This window comes from Protomyctophum parallelum (genome assembly GCF_964188405.1).
Source record: "Protomyctophum parallelum genome assembly, chromosome: 20".
In the NCBI taxonomy this organism is placed as follows: domain Eukaryota; kingdom Metazoa; phylum Chordata; class Actinopteri; order Myctophiformes; family Myctophidae; genus Protomyctophum; species Protomyctophum parallelum.
Window position 1 is genome coordinate 30,881,525 of NC_139718.1, and position 25,139 is coordinate 30,906,663.

The 25,139-nt window shown below is 46.6% G+C and overlaps 1 protein-coding gene across 4 annotated transcripts in view; it reads right to left on the minus strand.

Moving 5' to 3' along the window:
* slc4a11 (solute carrier family 4 member 11) overlaps positions 1-25,139 on the minus strand; it is a 148,966-nt gene that overhangs the window by 43,192 nt on the left and 80,635 nt on the right. The window lies entirely within an intron of this gene.

Consider the following 25,139-nt stretch of genomic DNA (forward strand, 5'->3'; position numbering starts at 1 on the left):
GGGTGCGTGCGTGCGTGCGTGCGTGTGTGCATGCATGCATGCGTTTATTATTTTATTTTATTAAGAGCTACAGTATCCATGCATAGACAGAGAATGATGCCTAGGCACCGCTCGGGGGTACAAACTGTAGCAGTTTAAATAGTAATGTGGGCTGTTTAGTTGTTTTGTTTTGCACTACCACTACATTATACATATTATAGTATAACAGCCACATTATACAATATAGAGAATAAACCTGCACACTCATCTGCTCCAATGTAATTTATTGACAACATTTCAAGCCAAGGCTCTTCATGGGGTCAAATTCGAGGGTTTATTCTATTTCTCTTGACTGTAAAAGGGAAAATAAAACCTTCTGGTTTTCAGTCTGGATTAGAAGATTGTTCACTGTGTTGTTGGCTTAAGCTTTTAAAAGTCAAACACACATACACACAAACACACAAACACACACACACACACACGCAGCCACGCACACACGCACGCACACAGCCATGCATGCACACACACACACACACACACACACACACACACACACACACACACACACACACACACACACACACACACACACACACACACACACACACACACACACACACACACACACACACACACACACACACACACACACACACACACACCGTATGTAGAATCAAACTGAATTAACACATCTGCAGAGGCCAAACAGGAGAACTCTGGAGAACTGGAGAACTGCAAGTATGATCGAACCCTACAAAGCCTCCCGCGCACTCAGATCAGCCAACGCAGGGAAGCTGGAAGTATCCTCACTAAAAACGCCGGGACAACGCTCCACATGTCCCAAACTCTTCTCCCTTCTGGCCCAAAACTGTGGAATGCACTTCTCATTGCAGTCAGAACTGCAGCATCACTCCCAATCTTCCGCCGTAGTCTGAAAACCCACCTTTTCAGACTCCATCATGGCCCATAGCACTTACCCCTTACCTTAGATAGCATTTCTGTAGACTTAGATAGCATTTGATACAGACTTATAGCATGTTATGTAGACAGCACTATAATTGCATTGTTATGTAGACAGCACTATAATTGCATTGTATGTAGTCATAGCACGTCATAGTACATATGTATAGCATAGTAGTATATATGTATAGTTTCATTATATAGATATTCCACTGTTACTTTCTTAGCTTACGCATGTTTCATGATAAATGTTTTTATGTGATGTATTCCCAAGCTTTTTTGTTCTTGCTTAATGTAAGTCGCTCTGGATTAAGAGCGTCTGCTAAATGCCTAAATTGTAAATTGTAAATTGTAACTCATTAAAATCACAGTTTGTTTGCCAATTAATTGGGGGCCCATTTGCAATACCCTCGTGGCCCACTACCACCAGTGGTCTCTCGGTCTGCAGCCCACATTTGGAGAATCATAAGCATAAAGCATGTCTCTAAATCCCCTCTAAGCAGCATGCATGGACACTCATCAGAAATGTCATTATGCTGCCGAGTTTAGTCGACGGAAATCAGTGTCTCGCTGAAGCCAGTTCAATTTCTCCTAATAATAACTATAATTCTCCCTCTCCGAGCCACCACGCTGCTACCTGAAGGAGACGTTCAAGTATTCAAGGATACTCTTGACGAGAGAGAACGCAATCCACACCACACCTGTTTGCTTTGCTTCTTGTTTTACTCGTTCCGATTCCTCACTTCTACTGATCCTTATTTGGAAAGGAGTTTGGAAAATTTGGAATAATCTTTTCAGATGGGGGGGGGGGGGGGGGGATCCTTGACTTGAAAAAGTTTGAAAACCACTGCCTCATTGGACGGTTTACAGGGAGAAAATGTTTGGTGTCAGAATCAGTATCATCATTTAGCCATCAGCATCATTCACCCTAAGGCTCTCTCTCTCTCTCTCTCTCTCACTGGTTCCTCTTAATCTGTTCCCAGCTTTTCTCACAAATATGTCTCTCTCTCTCTCTCTCTCTCTCTCTCTCTGCATATACCCTCCTTTTCCTGCACTTTATATACTACTCTCCCCTTTGGCTCTCTTTTCATATGACTTATCCTCTCTCCCTGATTTTACTCTCTATTCATATGACTTTTCCTCTCCCTGATTTTACTCCTGTCTCTTTCTTCAATCTTGTCTGAATGCCTTTGTCTCTCCTCACACTCGTTTACCCCTCTCGTGTCCGTCTATCTCTCCTCTCTCCTGCCATCTTTATCTGTCTTTATGCTCTCCTCTTTACTCTCTCTCTCTCTCTCTCTCTCTCTCTCTCTCTCTCTCTCTCTCTCTATGGCCATCTCATCAATAAGGCATCCTCCATTCATGCCAGAAAATGATGGGTGTCACCATGACAACAGTATCACAGTCCTCAAGGAGTGTGTGTGTGAGTGACTGAGAGAGAGAGAGAGATATACTGGTAGGGAAAATAAAAGAAAGAGGGCGGACATGTAGGCATAATGACAGAGAATGACTGAGAGGGACAGAGAGACAGACAGACATGCAGGGACATGCGAGAGCGGGGTAGAGAGAGGATGAGGGGGGGGGGGGGGGAGAAGTAAAGGACGTGGACTGGGATTCAATTCAATTAACAGCAGTAAAGCCTGAGAGGCATGTAATCATCAGAAACCCTCTACTTCTCGCTGATGTCAGTGAGAGAGAAACAGAGTTGGAGAGTAAAAGAGAGAGAGAGATATTTGTGGTCTTCCATACCAACAAGCTGCTTGGCCAATGTCAGAAATATGGACCGTCTGAAAGATGACAGCGAGACAGACTGACAGCGAGACAGGGAGACAGACGCTATGGCAGCTTGCCTCAAGCCTTCTAGATTACTGCAAATCCTGAGCTGCTACAATATCACCTCCAATTCAACTTTTTTTCAGGTCAAAGAGAAAAAAAAAATATATAAAAGACAGGAATTATTTTCTTTTTCCCTCTGAGTTAAAATTGAGGGTTCTGTAGAGCTGAATTGATAGAGCAAGGCGCTGCCATTGCTAGGATTAGAGCTTCAATTCCCTGCGTAGCTCAACAAGTCGAGCACATCACCCAATCTGTCAGGGTTAGGAATTCTACTCCCAAGATATGTGAGACAATGTTAATCATATCAGCATATCAGAAACTATCTGAACCTACATTTATTCTTCCTTCTTTGTCATTTGAGATTGTTGTGTTGATTTATTTTGAGATGATGAACCCATTAACCATTACTTACAAAAAAATAGCAGATATAAGCTATGATGCAGATCTTTTAATATATACTGTATATATAGTGAAATATTTGCTTCTGGGGGTTCCTGGAACAGAATATTTTGAGATGGGGGTCTGCAGACAAATACATATAATTACCGGTATATCTGATATAACAACATGCATTTTTGAGTGGTGCAACCACTCCAAGGAACAGCAATGTCCGTGACTCTGTGTCCGCCTATGTGACGTTAATGAGCACGAGTATGACTATTAGTACCAGTAGGGGCGCTGTTGTGCCAGACACAGAGAGAGAGAGAGATAGTGCTGTACTGTTGCCTGCTAATGAGAGAGAGAGGGGGGATGGGGGGGGGGGGGGGGGGGGAGGGGAGTTGCACCACTCAGTTCACACGGGTGTGATTTTTTTAACTGTTAGGCTTTAGAATACTTTTTTTTAAATTGGGTCTCAGGTCTTTATTGGTTAAATAACCTTGTAATTTATTGTATCGGCCATGTGTCATCGTTTTAGAACATATGCTGATAACCAAACTAAACGATGCATCCACAGCTGCCTTGGATAACTAACATGATGTAGTGTCACACATCACCACACAGAGGCAAGCTGACATCTTTGTATTGTCACAGCATGTCTGCACATGTAGTCACACAGGAAATGTTCCTGTGTCAATAGGAAGGAAATAAAGCAATGTTCTACCTTTTCTCTCAGGCTCCTGGTTCATTATTCATCACTTTTCTGTCGTGCAATAAGCATTCTAGGGAATAGGGATATCGCCTGGGCGAGGAAGCTTGAGCATTGGATTCCTTCTTATTATTATGGGATTTAGTAGATGACGGAAAAATCGGATATGTTTCGTGTCGATTTGTTGATATATAAAATATGAAATATATATTTTTAAATGTGTTTATGCTAATTTCCATCAAGTAATTTCCATCAAGTTATTCTGCTGTTGCACTCACTGTACAATACATCACTTAATGCCGAGCGTGCAGAATTATAAATGGTCACAACTGCAATCACAACACTCAAGTTTGCAAACACAACAGCAGGTAATTATCCCTTGCACTAATGATAGGATATAGTCAGTGCCAGTAATACAGTACATAAACCTGGCTTAGGGCAACAACAGGTTTGTCATTAAGAGTGATCAAGTGAGTACATAAACAAAACTCATGCATACAAACACATAATAAATGAACTCATCTACTAAGAGATTTCTACATGGTTTCATCAGCTTTTGGTACACACACAAACAAACCCTGCTGTATCGGATTCAGCAAACAGGGCATTTTTTTCACACACTGCATATCAAATGTGACAAACTTAAAAAGAAATGTGTTGACGAAATGTCAGGAAGGAGCTGAGAGCAGGCGGCTGCATTGTTTCCTTTGATCTGTGTGTGTGTGTGTGTGTGTGTGTGTGTGTGTGTGTGTGTGTGTGTGTGTGTGTGTGTGTGTGTGTGTGTGTGTGAGGGTGTGTGTGTGTGTGTGTGTGTGTGTGTGTGTGTGTGTGTGTGTGTGTGTGTGTGTGTGTGTGTGTGTGTGTGTGTGTGTTTTTATCCTTCAACTGTGTTTTCCACACAGTTTGGTCTGAGGGGTGATTCGGTGAAAAACTGTTTATCATTTTCATAATTCCCACAGGGATGATGGAATCTCACAAGTTTAGGGGATTGAGGTTAAAAACAGATACGGGGCCTGGGCCAGTTTAGCGGTCCAGGCACCTTGGCTGGTAATCCAGCATGACAGTGTGTCGCGGGTTTGAGTGCCGATCCCGACGAACCTTGCTGTGTGTCTTCCCCCCATCTCTCTCCCTGTTGTGTATCTATCAATAAAGGCAAAAAAGCACCCCAAAAAAAACAGACACAGGTCCAAACAGTCATAATAATATGGTTTTGTTTACAGACAGCATGTGACACTTCATAATGGCCTAATTTCAATGCATTCACCCGTGAATTCATTTATAGAAAAATACAGTTTCATGAAACATTATTCAATGAAGTTGAGTTGATTGAATACTTTATTGACAGTTTGTTTCTATTGTAGTCCATTAAACATTCAACAGTCAAACTATTGGATAAAACAACAGCACACACACAAAAAAACACAAAAATATATCAAATCTAAATATACAGTTGAAATTCATGATACGACATATGGAGAATGTCACAAACAGGGAGTTACATCCCGGGGGGAGGCAGCTGGGGAACAAGTTTAGCCAAGTCCAAACTCAATGTTAATGGAGACATGCTTTTAGGTCAATATAAATATACATGAAGTGTGTGATAAAGAGTTTCTCAACCTGTTGTGAAAATAAAGACATAAAATAGCAGAAGATATTAAATAAGTATAAAATTTATGTGAATGGGAGTGTATATATCTACAATCATAATACTATACATAAAGTAGCAGTATAATGGGAGCATGTGCGACTGACATTTCGACAGCACTCAGTGCAGCCTCACGGGCTGTGGAAACAGCTTAAGCCCCATTCCCACGGCCATGTCAAGCCAGTAATCTGGTAAAACTGGTAAATTCCCATTTTGGCATCTTGTGGGAACATGTATTGTTCTCGAATGCTGGTTTATTGCGCTCTACAAATCTACCACATCCTACCTTGCTGGATTTTCATGAATGTTGTTCAGCAGCTGGTCTGTCAATGATAGCTTATCATGTCTGTAGAGTATGACGTTAGTTCTATTCGTCAGGATGCTCTGGATAGACCGGCCTGAGGATGATAGGCTCATGCTGAATGTCTTCAGTTGCCCAGGCCTTTTCACCATGTGTGGGGTTCTCAGAGGTGTATACGCTGAGAAACCATTGACCTTCTCCAGTGTAACACTCTTCTCTGCTTTCTGTAGTCAACTATCATCTCTTTGTTAAGCTTGACATTGCTGTCTCCTCATCGCTGATCTGATCAGGCCTTTCACTGTCGTGTCGTCATACTAGATACATACTAGATGATGATATTGGAGCTGTGCATTATGCATAGCATATAGCCACGCAAACGTTTGTGGACAGGGTGTAGAGGTGAGGGCTCAGCACGTAGCCCTGAGGAACTCCTTCTGATTAGGTGCAGAAGTCTGATGACGTTTTCTTTCTTTTCAAAATTCTTGAAAAGGTAAACAAAAAAGGGGGAGTGAATGATTTGTTTTGAATAGAAGCTATTGGTCTGCAGATTCCATTCTCACCAACGGGCAATGGCCAGACAGGAAGTCCAGTATCCAGCTGTACATGGTCGTGTTCTTCCCCAGATCTCAGAGCTTAAGGTGTTGAAAGCCGAGTTGTAGTCGACAAACAGCCATTTGCACACAACAGTTATTCCCCTCCGGGTGAGAAAGGGCAGTGTGAAAAGTCATGGCAATTGCATCATTCGGTTTGACAATATACAAATTGCCATGGGTTCAGCATGTCAGACCCTAACCCTAACGGATTTACAAACCATGGAAATGTAAAGACAGGACTTCAGTTGATCACACTCAGGCATGTGTGCCATTTGTTCTAAATAGTAAATATTCGTAAAAGCTTTGATCGGGCCAGAATACAAGTGTTTACAAGAGAGACATTATAGTTTTGCTGTTGTTAATATTGACCTCCACTTTTTGTGGGTCAGTATCGTGGTCAGATCTAACATATTTATTTGAAATTATAATTGGAGTGGGGAGTAAGCTAATCAGAATGTTATACAGCAGACTATACTATTCCCATTATAACTTTAAACATTATGTATCAAGCACTGTGATTGATTCACAACATAAGGTTACATCAATGTTATAATAATACAAAATACATTGCAACGTGCACACAACACATCGACCGTCTTGCAAGAGCCATACTGTATGTCTGAACGGACTTCTGTCACTCAAACTTCCCTGTAATCTGTAAAGTTTGATGGTTAATAGATTTTGTCAATAATGTTTGTATCAACAGTCAACCAGTCAAACATTAAAATTCCAAACTGTGTCAGGTGAGCAATCCTTCTCCCTGGTTAGCGTCTTTTAAGAGAGATAGATTAGGCCCTTTGAGAGCTCAACTGGAAATATTTACTCTAACGCTGAAGCTCCACTGCAGCCGTCGGGAATGTTCCCTTTTAAATCAATGACGGGTGCTCCACTGCAGACATTGCGTTGCATTGCGCTGCGTTGCATTGCGCTGCGTTGCATTGCGCTGCGTTGCATTGCACTGCGTTGCATTGCGTTGTGTTGCATTCGCCCCTGTTAATTTTTTCAACACAGCAGGTGGAGCTTTGGCATAAGTAGTATATCATGCACTTCCTCACATGGCAAGAAGCAGGTTAAATCATTGTAATCAACCATTGTAAAGTGTCAAGCCAATTGGGATGTGCGGACACATAGAATATTGAGATTCCCCGTAAAAGCATTCGATTTTCCTGTGAATGTGATAAGGGACAATGTGCTTTTTTTTGCCAAGGTGAACCTGTTTTAATGACATGCTCCTACCATTATATATGTATAGGACTAGAGGTGAATTTAATAACACCCTCTGATCTTATGGTGCAACAGATAAGCTCTGGGCTCAACCATTGTTCTGATTGCATGCGTCAACATCACACACGCACGCACACACGCACACGCACATACACACACACACACACACACACACACACACACACACACACACACACACACACACACACACACACACACACACACACACACACACACACACACACACACACACGATGAAATGATACATTTCCTTCAAAGTCAGGAGGGTGTTGGCACAGGGCTATTTGAAGGAGGTGATTAAGACACAGGGTGATGGGCTCGGAACACTCATATCAGATTACAGTCCAGCACAACCAATCACGATGCTGCATGTAGACGTCGGCATGGGGAGATGAGAGGATGGTGCTGTCAGGACTGGGTTGACGGATGCCCCCTTTACCCCCCTTTACCCCAATGCATGTATAACAACTGCCGAGTGCATTGATGGCCTGTACTTATGTGTATATAATATCAATGTCATACAGAGTTCATGTGTAATGAATTATATGAGGAGCTTTTGCGGGTTTAATCCCCCATACTTTCATGTGTGCATTACAATTACTTGTTTACAAACATTGAGACTGCACGTGTTGTGCACGCGTGAATTCCGTTTGTGTCCATGGTGACGCCCCGTCTGCCTGTGATTGGCCTATACCGACACTGCCTGTCTTCACTGTCCTGCTGGATAGTCTGATGCGAGGTTACTCTAGTAGTATGGTATGATACAAGAGAACGCTAACTTGTACGTTTTATTTTTTGTAGAAGAAGGCAAACTAATATTGTTTATGCCGTTTGCGTTGATGGAATAATTGATTGAACATGCACGCCATAATATGATTTGATTTGGGTGTGTTTGTGTTGATTGTGTAAACATTATTGTACTATAAAAAGATCTATTTTCCCTTCATCTTTATCCATTTTAGTGTAATAGTATATTGTTTTACTATAATTAGATTAATACATGATAATCAACACTAACACTTTATTTAGAACACACCCAAATCAAATCATAGTACAACATACGTGTTATTCAATCAAAGCAAACGGCATAAACAATATTAGTTTGCCTCTTCTACAAAAATAAAACTTACAAGTTAGTTACAAGGCTGCATTCTGTTGCGCGTGCCAAGCTGTCATTCTCTCGTAGCCTATTATTTATTTCTCAATCTCACCACAGAGTAACCTCGCGTCTCGGAGGACAGTCAAGACGGGATGTGTCAGTAGACCAATCACAGGCAGGCGGAGCGTTACCATGCCTCAGCCATGCCTATGCTCGGACACAAACGGAATTTGCGTTGTGCACACATAGTATATGAGCTAGTATATTTCAAGAAGGAGAGATCACAGTAAACATCTTCCCCTGTGCTGTCTGGGAGGAAAACTGCAGCCGAGAGTTTGATGGAATGCATTTTAACACCCGAGTGCCGTGACTTCTTCTCCATTGTGTTTTATGAGCGAGCTGGGTTCTTCTGCAGCCAAGCTACACGTGCATACTGGCTGGCTTCTACAGCTATCAGAGTAGCGTTGACTGAGAAGCCATCTATCTGTAGATCAGGACTTTGGGAAGTGTGAGGCACACCCCCTTTCGCACAACAGCGTTGACGTTTGGTATTATCTATCTAGTATTACATTTGAGGGAATTCCACACACAATGCAAATGTTATGGCAGCTTTGTGCGCAGTTCTGGTGGCCATAGACCATGACCTAGCTATGTGCAAGAGCTGTTCACGCCTGTGCACTCTGGCCGTGACACGTCACTGACTTCACCTCTGCGTTTTCAAACCAGCTTGGTGGGTCTTCGACTACTGGCCAATCACAGCGAGGCTTTCCTAGAACTGCGGTGAGCTGCGGAACGCTCGCCCGCCCTGTAGTTTAACTACCTCTCTCTATCCTTGCTCGATTACAGAGCGATCACACACAACCTGCCCAACACAGTGAGACAACACACGGTCAGTGGCCAAAGACACATCGCTGTCTGCCTTCGTTGAAAATGTACGCTTTGTGTGTCTCACTCGGACACACGATATTCACGGAGAAAACAACAACAATACGGATGCATGACGTTAGACGTGAGCTTCCAATTAATTACGTTTTATATATATATATAAATTTAAGAAATGCTGTCGGTCGGAAGGAAATGTCTAATGTCTGATGTCTGAGGCCTCATACACACGTACAGAACACAAATGTTTGGTCAAACCATGTGACTCCCATTGGAAAAGCTTTGAGGCGGCCATCAAACACAGACAGAACATGCATTCTGCATGTGTGTATCAGGCCCGCCACGACACCTCCCCCTTTTGGGATTAGACCGCGTCTCGCAGCAGAGCCACACGGGGAACATTTCCGGGGGGTGCGTGGCAGACAGGCAGCATCGGCATTTCGGAACAACATTGAACACGGTCGCCTACCACTTCTCTCCTGCTTCTTTCTACCACCACAGCAAACGTTTAAACCGCACGTGGGTGACACACTTCTCTCCCAATACAACAGGGTTTTTCGAGGGGGAATAATAGCAGATGCTATTAGGTAGGAAATCTTTCGAAGCGTTGTGTTAATTCATATTGAAGCATCTCAGTTATGCAGCAACCGACCAAGGGAACTGATTCACAGCATGACGCCGTTGTTGTATGACAATGTCCACAACTGGGCATGCAGGACGTTGATTTGAAGGGGCTAGCTGAAGAGAGCTATTGACAAAAAAAGGAGGATTACTCGTTGCTGGGGTTTGTCTGTAATCATTTGATGACTCAATGGATCGACCCAGTCCTGAGTGCTGAGCGGGAGGGAAAGGGCGAGGGAAGGACATGGATGGAATACTGATGGTGATTGGTAACAGAAAGAAGTGAGGGCCACTGATTGCGGCGCCTCACTGGTGGCCAATGCTGACATTTTCATCCAATTAGCACAGCTTACCATCGTCAAAGAAAACGAAACTTTGAGACTGGACTGCAAGCGGCAGGAGAGAAGGGGAGAAGAGGAGAGAGATTAGAGAAACAATTGAGTTAGATCTTTATCAATACAAAGAGTGATCGATAAACAGGTGATATCTACGGAAGCAAGTACTCAGATGTACAAGGACACACGTACTCACATACTCACCGATGCAGGAACACTTGCATGCACATACCGTACACGCATATTCACACAGTACAATATCACAGCACACACTACGCACATTCACAATTACACACACACACACACACACTTACTCATTCACAGGTACGTACTTTAAAGTCTCCGGCTGAAGCTGAAGCTTCATTTCCTGCACTCCTGTCTCATGCATATTAAATAACATCTCTCAGTGCACCCCAACCCCACGCACGCACACACGTACGTACGTACGCACGCACGCACACGCACACGCACACACACACACACACACTCTCTCTTTTTGTGGTAGCCGCCACGCACTGCAGATCTTATCTTGATTAGCATCCACATGCCATTATCGCAAATTGGATTTTTATCATCGACAGATTTCTACATTCAGCTGCAGCCAAAAGAAAGAAGTAGGGAGAGAGAGAGAGAGAGAGAGAGAGAGAGAGAGAGAGAGAGACAGAGACAGAGACAGAGACAGAGAAAAAGAAAAACAATCCCAATATTTAATTGAAGAAAAATAAAGATGGCTGGCTGTCACTTTTCATGTGAATAAAAGGGGCTGAAATGAATGGTTTCAGTGTGTTAGAATTGTGATCATTCCTCCAGATTGGTGGGGTGGATTTTATTTTACTTTTATCTTCTCACTGTGGAAAAGTCATGTTTTCAGCCTTGACGTGTAATTAGAAGAGAGAGGCATAAACACATAAACACTTTTCCTGTTGAATGGAACCAATTGCCTCGTGAATTCAAGGCTGCCATCATGGAAAAAACATGTAACTGCAATTTCGGCAGCATTGTTTGTTTTCTCGCTTGGATCGAGAGTTTACACGCTTGTTTCTGTTTTGAGTGCATTTCGAGTGTACCGGTTATTTCATGCCCATTTGAGCTTTATGAAAATGTTAAAACCTAATTGTGTGTTCCCAGAAAGTACGTGGCCGTCCGTCAGTGAGAAGTCAAAGCTTTCCTGGACCATATGCTCTTTGCAGACACGTGTCGTTTCCCATCAGCAGCACCTTCTATTAAAGAGAGGATTTTCCTGCTATGGCGTATTCACAATAATAAATATACAAGAGTTTTCCTGAAGTGATCCGAGCTAAAATAAATAAACAAAGGAAACAAACAGGGGGAGGATTATGTAAATGCAGGCAAAGTACTGAGCCGACTAGACCGATCAAAGTTGACGGCAATTTCGGGAGAAAATGATGGTACAGTCATCTCGACTAGGCACGGAGCCACAGAGAGCGGAACACAATGTAGCTGCTAATGTGTCAGAGGAGGAGAGAGGGATTGTCATAGTAATCAATGTGACCGAAACCATATTCAAGATCCCCGTCGTCGACAATCAACAAACAGGTCCTCATCACCACCACTGTTGTCAATGTCAGGACTATTAACCATCATCATCAGACAATGTCACTGTAATCTTATTAATCATCGTAATCGCCTTCATCATCATCTTCATAGTGGCACAGTGTTGCCTCACACGCAGGTCCTGGGTCTGAATCCGTGTGAAGTTTGAGTGTTCACCCCATGTTCACGTTGGTTTCCTCCTGCACCAAAGGACATACAGTACTGCCGATGACTGTCCAATGCTCCTAATGCTAAGTATACGTCAAATGTTGAAGACAAATCATCAACGATCATTGTCATCATCATCATGATTTCATGAATATAACGTTGTTGTTGTATTGCTGTGGAAACTAATATATATACTGACTGCCGCAAGTGAAATATCTTTCTTTTCCACGTGCAGATTGTGACAGCTGTGTGCTAATATGGAATCTCAGGAGGAAAAGAATTGAAGAATGGGAATGTGGCCTCTTCTCCTCGTCTCCCCAAGCAGGGACTAAGACTAATTATCTCTGCCTGCTTTCATCTTTTCTCCTTTCTCTAACTCTCTGTTCTCTCGGAGGCCTGTTATAATGTCCCCCGTTCTCTTTATCTGGTCCTTTTTCAGTATTACGCACCGAAATGAGCTGCTCTGCTCACCGGCTATAAGGGGGATTGAACGTAGATAGGAGAGAAATTAATACCTGGAGAGGTATATGTTGTCATGCTGATAGTACAGCTTGGCATAGCCTGGTTATAATGTTGAAATCACAATTTCCCATAATATAGACCTGCAGGTGACATACGGTATATTTGTTTTACTGCAAGCACTTTCCGAATATTCAGACAAGAATCTAATTGGTTTAATTTACAGCCATCAGAAGGTGTAAAAATGGTCTGGCAAGTGTCAGCAGTGAATGATTGGACTTTTGTGTTACAATACAGTATGTCTCATCATCTCTAGCAGCAATGGTGAAGAAGTTATGGGCTGCAGTGACACGTGCCACTGCCAACAGAGTTGTTTTAATGCCATCACTTACTGCATGATGTTATGTTTTACGCAATTCCCAAATGTCTCATGACTAGAATATCACCTGACTAGGAACCTTTCAGTTAACCAATTAAACCCTATATACATACAGTACTGTTGACATAATCATGACATATTTTTTTTTATCATTGTCTGGTTGTTGTTTTTGTCCAGTTGATTGAGTGTGCAATGTTTAATGGACCGCAATGGAAACAAGCCTTTGGCTTGTTAAAAAAACAAATGTCAATAAAGTTATTCAATCAATCAATGACCAAGGTCCCCCTGGACTCTATCCTTGGCACCCTCGTTTTTTCCATCTACACCAAAGCTCACGAGTCGCAACGCGACGCAATGTGAGCTTGTATACATCTCCAATTTTACGTTATGTTCACCTGTTGAGATGCGAGATGAGATTCTCAGAACAGCTACTCAGTGTTCAAGTGGCTAAGACCGTGGCCATGGGGAGTGAGTGGCCTGCTTCTAGGGCAGTCTAAGACCGTGGCCATGGGGAGTGAGTGGCCTGCTTCTAGGGCAGTCTTGCCAAGGACTGGAAGCTGAGGATGTCCTGGTCATCTGGTGGGTGAGCCAGTAAAGGAGCTGATGGTGCTGGTGGTGGCAGTAGTGATGATAGGTGGAGTAGTATAGTGTTGTGGTGTCAGTAGTGATGATAGGTGGAGTAGTATAGTGTTGTGGTGTCAGTAGTGATGATAGGTGGAGTAGTATAGTGTTGTGGTGTCAGTAGTGATGATAGGTGGAGTAGTATAGTGTTGTGGTGGCAGTAGTGATGATAGGTGGAGTAGTATAGTGTTGTGGTGCATGATGAGCTGATGATCAGCCAGCGGCCGAGGCAGTCTGGAGAGTTTCAGAGAGGCCATTTGAAAAGCTAAGTGAGTAATCGATGACAGAAGTCAATTATCACCTCCCGGATCTGTCAGGGCCGTCTGTGCTGTTGAGGGGCACACACGCTCACGGCGCACCCACATACATACATGCATGCGCACGCACGCGCACACGTGCACACCACACACACACACACACACACACACACACACACACACACACACACACACACACACACACACACACACACACACACACACACACACACCACCTCTCAGCAGCCATCACCATCCACTGAGCTGTCACAGACAGATAGAATGACACCCGCCCTCCAAACTGTCTCACTATTATTACAGTCTTTTTTCTACACACACCGTTAGTCAGGCCATCCCCACGTAATGTACACTGCATGCATCCTGCATCAGTACTGCAGACAGTACATTGTTGGCGCGTTTAAGCTGTATTAACACTGTAGCCGCTTGAACAAACATGCCTTTGGCTTTTGTCCAGCCTCTATCCTGCATCGGTGTCGCAGGCAATTCTTTCCTGACTGTTACGAGGTGACACCAAGCGTAACACAAGCCGTGTTACACTTAACTGGCTCCGTTCAGATTGAACCAGAAAATCATCAGACCCTTACTTGTAAATTCCAACAGCTGAAAAAGAATCATTTTAGACTATGCTACTTTTATTGACCCTTTCCCTTACCTCTACATGCCAGTAAAGTGATACACAATAAAATCCAGAGGTTTAATTTAACTGTGAAAGTGTAAAGCTTGATATATAAGTGTTCATTATTTACATTTTCTGAGATATACTTGCTGTGCAGCTAGGGCTGGGTGATATGGTCTGTACCAATTTTGTATTAATTTGAAAGTATAAAATGGGGAAATTAATTAATCAATCAATTCATCAATTAACTGAATAAGTGATTGAAAGCAGATGATATCTAGTCGATAGAAACAATATTGATATTATATCAATATAGTATCAATGTATTGCAACCACTCAGTGCTTCTCGACACTAGGTTTCAGGGAGCTGGTGACTGTAGCTGTCTTGTACCATGTTGGACTTAAGGGATGCCAGTTCATCTGGCATCCCAAGTCCAATATGGTACAAGACAGCAATTTATAATACCTTCCTGATAGAACACAACACCGGCAGTAAGAGGCCCCGACACTCCTCTGCAGTGGTTTGACCATGCATCTGTCCTGCATCTGTATCTGTAGACTGTAACAGTTTCATTGGAACCAAATGGGGAGAAGTCCATTTATACGCTCTCTGAGTTAAAGCAACACTAAGGAAATTACAGTGTATTGTTCGGCAATTCTGTCTTGACTTCTTCTAATGCCAAACTACTTTTGATAGAAGGCTTAGGTTCTATAAAAGACGTTTTAGGAGAGGGCAAGCCATAGAAATCGACCCACAATTATTTTGGAGAGAAATAAATAAATTGGGTCCCCAATAGAGTAAACTGCTACCAATGGAGATCCTAATGGAAAATGGTGAATCATCATTTGAAACCAATCAGATAGTAAAACGGTGGGAAAATGATTATAGGGATTTGTATGCTTGCTGTAATCTTACTCTATTCAATGAGCAGTTCCTAAAAGAAACATGTAAACTGAAATGCGAGCTGGAGGAGAGGATGTGCAATGAGCATACAACATACTACCAACAGCATATACTGAATAATGATATAACCATACAGGAGGTTCAGGATGCTATAGACAGAGCTAAATTAAAAAAGGCAGTAGGTGTGGAGGAACTCCCCAATGAAGTGCTTAAATCCCCTCAAATGTTGACTGTACTGCATTCCTTATGTCAAGTTTGTTTCAATACAGGCATCACACCCTCTGTGTGGGACAAATCGATAATTATACCCATTCCAAAATCGCCAAAGGCCGATCCTAAATTATTAGAGGCATCAGTCTGCTCAGTACAATCTATAAGCTTTATTCCAGTGTTTTAAATAAAATACTTACTGATTACCTGGAGCATAGTAACATGTTGGTGGATGAACAAAACGGCTTCAGAAAAAACAGTAAGAGCTAGATTAGAGGAGGGTAAAACACATTTGTCTGTTTTATTGACTTTAAAAAAGCCTTTGATTGGATCAACAGAGACCTGTTAGAATATAAGTTACTTTGCTCTGGTATTAGTGGTACATTTTATAATGCCATCAAAGCTTTATACAAAGCCCCAGTCGCTTGCCTCCAGTTAAATGACCTCAGAACTGGTTGGTTCCCCACACCATTTGGTGTGAAGCAAGGTGATGTGCTCTCCCCCACTTTGTTTGCACTTTTTGTAATCGATTTAGCCCAGGAAATTAAGCAGGCCAATTTGGGTATAACAATGGAAAACATTAATTTGAGTATTCTTTTATATGCTGATGATATTGCTCTGATGGCTGAAAATGAGTCAAATTTACAAAAAATGCTGAATATTGCATGTCTATGGTGCAGTAAATGGAGACTTTCGATTAACAGAGATAAAACTCAGATTATACACTTCAGAAGGAAGGCTGTATAGCAAAGTAACCACAGTTACTGATCAGGTTATGGAATCGCCTTACCCAACTGCCAGAAGAGAGGCTTACAAAGATTATATTTAATTGGAATAAAATATGTAATTATCCGTGGATAAGAGAGGTCTCCTCAATTTTCTCAATTTCTGACTTAAACACATATTTTTTAAATAACCTTCATTGTAACATTAATACAGTCAAATATAAACTGTCAATGTTAGTTCAGCAGAAATGGAGGGTGGACATTGTGAAAAAGGCGAAATTAAGAACTTATATTCAATTTAAAGACATGACTGAACCTTATGTTGCATTTAATTTAAAAAGAGGACAGAGGTCCCTCTGTGCCCAGTTAAGATCTGGTGCTTTACCTCTGGCAGTTGAGTTTGGCAGATATACTGGCGTTCCTGAGGAGCAGCGACTGTGTGCTCTTTGTGACCTGGGAGTTGTAGAGGATGAGTTTCATTTTGTTTTCTATTGTCCACTATACCATGATTTAAGAAAAGTTTTATTTGAAAAAATTCAGGATAAGAACCCAGATCTGTTTTGGATGTCTGAGTGTTTTATGTTAAATTGGTTGTTCAGTAATGAAGTTTTTGTTTTTGGAAAATGTATAGAGAAGGCATGGCAGTTACGTTGGAGAACGATGTATTCATGAGTAACTGTCTATTTGTGTGTATTATTATATATGTACAATTTTGTGAGTGTCTTGTAAGCCCGTGCGGGCTGGGCATCTTATGATGTAGGACACTTTAATAAAAACTCTATCTATCTATCTATCTATCTTCTATGTTTTGCATGGGCGCCAAATAAGCGTACTGTTTTCCAAATGTCTAATTACCAGAGTGGCTCTCTCTGAAAAGATGGCAGAACTTGTTTTTCCTTGCTTTGCTTTGTACTTTAAATTCAATTCCCTCTCCCTTCCCCGTACTGAAGAGCTCATTTGAGTGTTTATCTTTATGCCTCTCAGGGAATTCTCTCTTTAATAAGGAAGAACTAGATTAGCATGATAACAATATTAGAACAAATTATATAGTACAATAAAGCACAACAACAACACAGCACTCTTAGTTAGATCATTACTCATTAGAATCAACGGCTGCAAGAAGAGGGCAAAACTTTTACCAACGACCCCAGGGGACGGTGCACGAGTGCAGCGCGTGTCAGCCCCGCGAACACATGGTAATAAAGTAAGACTTGGTAACAATGGTTTATCTAAGCTCATCTCGCTCAAGAATCGCCTAAGGGTGGCGCCATTTCCATGGTGCCAACACAGAATAAATCCATATACTCACGAAACAATACTGATTGGGTCGTGCAGCTGTCTGTCACGACTGTGGCTGCAAGCTCCGCCCAGAGCCTATATAAGCAGCACACAGCCGGAAAAGACGTCATTCCTGCCTTTTTCTGCGCTAAACACAGATTTTCTAAGACTACCACTTCCATAACTCCGTTGAGACTATTTTTCCCCCTGGACGAGTGCTTCACTTGTACCCTGGAATTCGCGGTGGAAACCCGGTGGTCTTACACTCACGAGAACGAAACGCAGTAAGTTTCAGAAACAATAAAAAAAGGGGCTTTTTTCCTGTCAGTGCTGTGAAGCCTCTCGGACATAGCCCCGTTAGCCTTGGCTAACACTAGCTTAGCTTTAGCCTAGCTGTTGACAAACGCTAGCTTAGCTGTGGCTCAGCCTAACCAGTGTCGGGAGACCTCGCGTTAGCCGCGAAGCCCTGCCTGGACCGTGGAACAAGAGCCAGCCGACGATAGACAAGACACAGCCGCTCGTCGGAAAGAAGTTCAGCCCGGCGACCCGTGGAAGTCAACCTGCACTGCTCTGCTAACGGTGAGTTGATAAACCTCCGCTTTACAACCCCAGTTAGCTCTGTTTTCTCCCCTGTTTTCTCTACACTATCGTCGGAAACTTGAGGGACCCTACTAGCTAAAACGCAGTTTTCACAGACTCCCTCGGCCCGCGCTGACCCACGTTCTTTCCCGCCACGTTGTGTCGTAAGACCCCGTCGGCTCGGAAGCCCGTTCCACGGCTATCACAGGCTCCCACACGGCCGCAAGGCCTAGCGCTAGATCGGCGACGCACGTTGCTCCGTGCCGAAAGGCCCTAGCTACTAGCTAGCTACTATCTAGCTGCCCTCTGGCTACTTCTAGCCTCCTCTAGCTGCTATCAGCTACTCCTGTTGCTTCTAGCTACTGTTGACTGCCCCTGGCTCTTGGTGTGTGTTTCTGTAGCTGTTTATAGTGACTTCTAACGTCATCTGGCTACACCTAGCGACTTTGTGGCTATATGCTAGCGACTTCTAGCTACTTCTAGCGGAATCTAGCGGATTCTAGCTACTTTTTCTCCAGACCTCTGGAGAACACTGCGCTTGGCCTACGAAACTCTCTCCTTGTGTCGGAAGACCCTGGTTGGTTTTTTCTAGCCTCTTTACACCTCAGTGGATAGTTGAAAAACGACACTAGTCAACATGGCTACTGGCAGTGACACTACGCGGCACGACCAGACCCAGGAGGACCGTGAGCGGATCTGTTTCAGTCGTACCTGTAACAGAACCCTGGCGTCAGACGACCCGCACACCTCGTGCATGTTCTGTTTAGGCCTTGAGCATGCTCGTCAGGCCTTCGAGACACATGGTTTCTGTCCATGCTGCCTTGTCCTCACTACTAAGGACAAGGGCCGCCGCCTCTCACGGGTCGGCGCACACTTCAGAAGGATCGCTGACAACCCCGTCCGGGGCCCTAACAGCGATGGAGGTCCTGACCTCAGAGCTACCCTGTCCCGCCCTGCCGTTGATCCTTGGCCCTCCCTTCCTACTCCCAGTGGTAGGATCCCTGCCAAGTCCGGCTCCACTGTGACCAAGCCTAAGGCCCGCCCTACGGCAACGGTCACGGGACGGGATTTGACCATTGGGTCTAAATCACCGACCAGGAAGGCGCCCAGGATAGCGATGAAGAGGGCCCCATCCCTCCGTTACGAGGAGGAGCCCTGCGAGGACGCACGGGCCAGACCACAACCGGCGCCTAGACGTCGCCAGCCGGCCGCGTCCTTCACCAACGCCTGGACTGACAGAGCCGGAAGGGCCCGCAGTCCTGACACTTACTACAGCTCCGCCGGTGCTGCTAGAGCCGGAATGGCCGGCAGCTCCGCCGGTGATGTCTATCCCCCACAGCGTATTAACGACAACTGGGGCGAGGAGATGGAAGAGGTGGATCCTCGAGACGACCTGCCCTCATACCAGGATCCCCATACGGAGGATTTCACGGTCCTCGACGAGGTGTACTCCGACGACGAGGACGACAGGTCCTCTGACCCCGACGTCATCCTGGACCGTGACGTACGCTTCGGTGACCTACCGGACACCGACCAAGCGGACCCGGACAACCTCCCTCCACTGGATCTCCTCCCTCTGGACAAGGCAGACATTGTGGAGGTGTTCATGGTGGCGGCCATCAGGTGTGGCCGTGCATGGCCAACAGCGGCGCCCCCTCCACCAGAGGAAGAGGAATGGGGATCACGCCTCAGACAGACCGCCAAACCGGTCCCTCGAGTCAAACTTCCCTTGGCCCAAGGTTTCAAAGCCCACCTGACAGCCATGTGGAAGGAGCCGCTGACACCGCTCCCCATGCCGCGCCGCGTGGGCCTCTCCCTGGACACTGAGGACATGCCCACGGTGGGCCTCGACAAGATGCCGGCCATCGACAGGATCATGGCGGCTTTCCTCCTAGACCCCTCCTCCTCCCATGTCACCCCACTGTCCAAGGACCCAGTCCTGACAGATAGGAAGGACAGGGAGGCTTCCGCAGCCAATGGGAGGCTCTACACACATTTGGCATCGGCTGGCAGGCACCTCAATGCCGCCCTCCTGCTGCAGGGGTCTCTCACGAGCCTGCTGCTGGAAATGGGGGACTCCCCATCTCCAGAGCAGATGGCAGAGGTTCGTCGTCTCCATGACGAGTCTGTAGACTTCGTCCACACCGTCACAGAGCAGGTGGGGAGAGCTATGACTCTCTCCATCATGGCGGAGAGGGACAGATGGCTCGACGTCTCTCCAGACCTGCCTGCAGAGACCAAGGCGAAGCTCCGGAAGGCGCCCATCAAGCCTGGTGGCCTCTTCGAGGGGACACTGGAGGAGCTGGCTCTGACCTGGGAAGGCCAGAAGAAGGGTCGTGAGACCCTTGCTGCCTACGCCGCTCCGGCTCAGCGTACACGCCAGCCTTCGCGCCAGTCCTCCCGCCCACCTACGCGCCAACCCCAACGCACCAGCGGTGGTAGGGGTGGTCGCTCTAGCTCCAAGCCCCGCCGGGAGAGGACAGGAGACCAGCAGGCACCATCCGGTACCTCGGCCAACGCCCCCAGCCGTGACAGACGCCCGGCTGGGCGTGGCCGCGGCCAACCAACCCATGGCCCCAGACGAGGCCAGGGCAGAGGCCGTCGGGAGCCGCAGAACAAGTGACACCGTCCCCGTCCCAGGGGAGACGAGACCAGACGTCTCCCCTCCCCCCCTGAGCCTGGATTCGAGTGTCCTTCCCACACTCAGACCGCCCAGGAAGAGGCGGCGGCTCATGATGCGGAGCGTCACCACGGGTGCGGCCGTTCATCAGAATGTTGTTGTTCCAAATGTTGTAAATGTTTATTTTCCTGTAATAAAGGCCTTGATGCCATTAAAAACAAAACAACAACAACAACATCGGGGGGACATGAACCCACTGCCAGGAGTAGCCCCCGGGCTCTCCGACACAGTGGGGCGGGACCTTGGCCTTGTGGCGGGCCTAAACGCCACTGGCAGGACGGGTCATGCCGAAATTTTCTCTGGTCCACCAGGGGGCGCCAGCCCTGCGCGACGACGCGCTCCCCTGGCGATGGAGAACCCCCTTGCGCGTCGCCTGACACAGTGGGAACTGTGCGGAGCGTCTCCTTGGGTTCTCCGCACCATAGCGAGAGGTTACAGGCTCCAGTTCGCTATGAGACCCCCTGCATTCGGAGAAATCCTCTACTCCGATGCACGCGGCGAAGCGGGTCAGGTTCTCCAGCAGGAGATCAACTCTCTGCTGGAGAAGAAGGCTGTCAGAGAGGTACCCCTGAGCCAGAGTCGCAGCGGGTTTTACTCACGCTACTTCCTGGTCAAGAAGAAGGGGGGGGGGCTGCGTCCAATCATGGACCTACGAGCTCTCAATCGGTACCTCAAGTCCTTCCGCTTCAAGATGCTGACAGCCAAGTCTCTTGTGCGCTCTATACGCATGAACGACTGGTTCACATCTATAGACCTGAAAGACGCCTACTTTCACATCCCTATCTACCCACCTCACAGGAAGTTCCTGAGGTTTGGTTTCAAGGGGAAGGTGTACGAATACACGGTTCTCCCCTTCGGGATGTCCCTGAGCCCCAGGGTGTTCGTCAAATGCACCGAGACGGCTCTGGCCCCTCTGCGGCGACGAGGTCTACGTGTAGCGAGCTACATCGACGACTGGCTTCTGAGCGCAGGCTCGCCACAGGAGGCACTATGGAACACCACTCGGGTGGTGTCCCATATGTCCTCCCTAGGGTTCACCATAAATCACGAGAAGAGTGTTATGGTGCCCGCCCAGTCGATCAACTTCATAGGCATAGCACTGGATTCAGTCTCCTTCACGGCTCGGTTGAGCCCGGAGAGGATCGACGCCTTCCTGAAGTGCGTGGCCCTGTTCCAGAGAGGACACAGACTGCCACTCAGAATCTGCCTACGTATGGCGGGACTGATGGCGTCGGCCATCTCCCTGGTGCGGTTGGGCAGACTCCACATGAGACCCTTTCAGCGCTGGTTGAGGTCTCTACGGGTGCCCACCAGATTCCTCTCGCGGCGAGTGACAATCTCCGGGGAATGCACGCTCGCCCTGAGATGGTGGTCGGACAGACGGATCCTGACGGAGGGAATCCCCCTTGGTTTACCGTTGACCAGGAAGGTCGTCACTACGGACGCGAGCCTGAGTGGGTGGGGGGCCACCCACGAAGGCAGGTCGGCCAGAGGGATATGGGATGGAACCTTGAGGTCCGCCCACATCAATTATCTGGAACTCCTAGCGGTCTTCCTCGCGCTGCAAGCGTTCGAGCCGCTCATACGGGGTTGTCATGTCCTCGTCCGTACCGACAACACGACAACGATGTGCTACATCAACAGGCAGGGTGGACTGAGGTCCTTACGCCTGCACACGTTGGCATACAGGCTTTTGACTTGGTGCGACGGGCGTCTTCTGTCACTGACAGCCTGCCACGTCCCGGGACTACTGAACGCGGGTGCAGACCTGTTGTCCAGAGGTCCCCTCCGTTACGGCAACTGGTCCCTACACCCGGGTGTAGTGGAACAGATCTGGGACAGGTTCGGGACTCCGGTGGCAGACCTGTTCGCTACAGACGAGAACAAGAAGTGTCCACTCTTTTTCTCCCTGACAGGCTCGCCAACTTTGGGACTGGACGCGATGGCACATCGGTGGCCTCGGGGCCTACTCTATGCCTTCCCTCCACTAGAGCTGATTCCCTTCACCTTAGCCAGGGTGAGGGTTCAGGGCTCGAACGTGCTACTAGTGGCTCCAGCCCGAGGGTCCTGGAGACAGGACATTTTTCCCCTCCTCTACGACCAGCCTTGGCAGCTCCCTCTGTGGAGGGATCTGCTTACCCAGGCGGGTCGCGAGATATTCCATCCGCGCCCACAGGACTTAGACCTCTGGGTGTGGCCGGTGAGGGGTCGACTCTAATAGCCACAGGCTTGCCCCCTAGAGTCATTGAGACGATCTTGGGGGCCAGGGCCCCTTCGACTAGACAGCGGTACAACACGGCTTGGAACGTGTTTATGCGCTGGTGTGCGGCGAGGCCGGAACGGGCCGTTCCTTTTCAGGCCTCGGTGGTTCTTATCCTAACCTTCTTGCAAGAATTGTTGGATAGACACTTGGGGAACTCCTCAGTGAAACTCAATCTGGCGGCCATATCGGCCTACCATGTGGGTATGGACAACAGACCAATAAGTGAGAACTTATTGATTCGACAGTTCATGAGGGGTGTCAAGCGTGCTCGGCCGGTATCTAGATCCTTAGTTCCCTCCTGGGATCTGACCTTGGTACTGCACGCTCTGTCGAGAGCCCCCTTCGAACCGCTGGACACGGTGGGTTTGAAGTTTCTCTCACTTAAGACTGCCCTGCTGGTCGCCTTGACTACAGCGAAGCGATCTAGTGACATGCACGCGCTCTCGGTGAGTCCAAGCTGCATGAGATTTAGTGGGAACGGTACCAGGGTTTCGCTCAGGCCGAACCTGTCGTTCCTGCCCAAGAACTTTCCTTCCGGATGTACTCCGGTAGACTTGGCAGCTTTCCACCCGCCCCCTTTCGCATCGGCGGAAGACGAGAGGCTGAACAGTCTCTGTCCGGTCAGGGCGCTGAAACTGTATGTAGACAGGACTGCTGCCTTTAGGAAGGGCAATCAGTTGTTTGTCGCATGGGACCCTCAGAGAAGGGGGAATCCCATAACCAAGGTGAGACTTTCACAATGGGTTGTGGAAGCCATACAGTTGACCTATGCCGAGAGTGGTACACAACCCCCGGAGGGTTTGCGGGCTCACTCTACGAGAGGCATGTCTGCATCCTGGGCTCTTGCGAAGGGAGCATCACTTCAGGATGTGTGTACGGCGGCGAGTTGGTCGTCCCCTTCGACTTTCGCCACGTACTATAACTTGGACGTGGCATCTCTTGGAATTGCTCACGCCGTTCTGGGAGCTGCCGCTAGGTGATGGGACAGTTGGGAACAACGGTCACACACGCGCACTTCAGGAGATAGAGCCTAGGGCATATGAGATGGGGAACCATCAGCCCGCGTCTGAGTGCTTAGACAGTTTTCACTGGCTAGCTCCTTAGGTAGGTTCTTGTCTACTGGGCCTGTGGTCCAGATAGCCTCCTTGCCTTTCCTTCTCCCCACGGGCAGGGGACTGCTGGGGGAGGGGTCCCGGGTCGGGCCTCCTTTTCAACTGGTGGTAGTGATACGGGGGGTTTATGTACACCCTTAGGCGATTCTTGAGCGAGATGAGCTTAGATAAACTCTGGGTTACTTTAGTAACCTCAGTTTATCAAGCGAATCGAGCGAGAGAATCGCCCTTACTACCCTTCTTGCTTAGAAAGAGCACAGAAAAAGGACTGGTTGATAGGAATGACGTCTTTTCCGGCTGTGTGCTGCTTATATAGGCTCTGGGCGGAGCTTGCAGCCACAGTCGTGACAGACAGCTGCACGACCCAATCAGTATTGTTTCGTGAGTATATGGATTTATTCTGTGTTGGCACCATGGAAATGGCGCCACCCTTAGGCGATTCTCTCGCTCGATTCGCTTGATAAACTGAGGTTACTAAAGTAACCCAGAGTTAGATGGCGTTATGTAATCAAGCTGATTCTGCCCACACTAATGGGGCTGTGGAGATAATGTCTTAACCAAGTGAGAGGTCTGCTGTATTCACACAAAAAGAACATGGAACAGAGGGGATGGCACTAATACCACAAGGATCCGTTAAATCCATGATACTGCAGGCAGTGGACCAGCCTATAGTAATACCTTACCTTCCATAAAGAAACGGCTTCAAATATCTGAACCACGTGAAGTATGC